This window comes from Otolemur garnettii, unplaced genomic scaffold (genome assembly GCF_000181295.1).
Source record: "Otolemur garnettii isolate 467f Iridium unplaced genomic scaffold, OtoGar3 scaffold00070, whole genome shotgun sequence".
In the NCBI taxonomy this organism is placed as follows: Eukaryota; Metazoa; Chordata; class Mammalia; order Primates; family Galagidae; genus Otolemur; species Otolemur garnettii.
The window spans coordinates 9,561,843-9,563,362 of NW_003852465.1; positions in this window are offsets into that span (position 1 = coordinate 9,561,843).

Here is a 1,520-nt window from a genome sequence, read left to right on the forward strand (position 1 = left end):
AAAAAAAAAAAAAAAATCCTCATTATTGGCCAGGTGCAGTGGCTCATGCCTGTAATCCTAACACTCAGGGAGACTGAGGCATGTGGATTGCTTGACCTCAGGAGCTCTAGACCAGCCTGAGCAAGAGTGAGACCTCATCTCTGTGAAAAATAGAAACAGTAGCTGGGCGTGGTGATGGGCACTTGTAGTCTCAGCTACTTAGGAGGCTGAGGCAAGAGGATCACTTGTGCCCAAGAGTTTGAGGTTACTGTGAGCTATGATGCCATAGCACTCTAACCCAGGGCAACAGAGTGAGACTTTGTCCTCCTACAAAAAACAAAAAATGAATCCTTGTTATTACATTGGGTGTACTATAATGATCCAAGATGACTTCCCTACTTCAAAAAAAAAAAAATGAGACAGAGTCACTTTGATACCCTCCATAGAGTGTCATGGGGTCACAGCTCACAGAAACCTCAAACTCTTTGGGCTTAAGTGATTCTCTTGCCTCAGTCTCCCAAGTAGCTGGGACTATAGGTGCCTACCACAATAGCAGGCTATTTTTGTTGTTGTAGCAGTTGTCACTGTTGTTTAGGTGGCTCTGGGCTGGGTTCAAATCTGCCACCCTAGGTGCATGTGCTACATGCTACATGTGCATGTAGCAACCACTGTGCTACAGGCGCTGCCCCTTCTACCTCAAAATTCTTAACCACATCTTCAAAGTCCTTTTTGCATGTAAGAACATATATTCACAGATTCTGGGGATAGGATGTAGACATCTTTTAAGGAGATCATTATTATGCCTATCATAGTCTTCTCTCTGGCCTCTAAAGATTTATGTTCTTCTCACATGGAAAATATATTCACCCCATTTCAAGGTCTCCAAAAAGTTTGCAGCTGTTACAGTACCAACTTGAATACAAAACCTCATTCAGCTGTCATCAGCTCAAAAGTCCCAAATCTCATCAGTTAAATTATCTAAATTAAGTATGGGTGATGTTCTTGGTGTAATCACTCCTAAGGAAAAATTCCTCTGCTTCTCTGGACCTGTGGAAAAGAAGTTATTTGATCCAGACTCAGCTGTTGGTTACAGCGGGTGGCACGTTCAAACCTGACCGGGGCCAGCTAAATAACAATAACAACTGCAACAAAAAATGGCCTGCCGTTGTGGCAGGCGCCTGTAGTCCCAACTACTTCAGAGGCTGAGGCATGAGAATTGCCTAAGCCCAGGAGTTGGAGGTTGTTGTGAGCTGTGATGCCACACACTCTACTGAGGGCAATAAAGTGAAACTCTGTCTCTAAAAAAAAAAAAACAGTTATAGACATTTTGGCTCAGTGCCTATAGCTCAAGCAGCTAGGGTGCCAGTCATATACACTGGAGCTGGTGGGTTTGAATCCAGCCCAGCCTGCCAAACAATGACAACTATAACCAAAAAATAGCCAGGCGTTGTGGTAGGCACCTGTAGTCTCAGCTACTTGGGAGGCTGAGGCAAGAGAATTGCTTAAGCCCAAGAGTTTGAAGTTGCTGTGAGCTATGACGC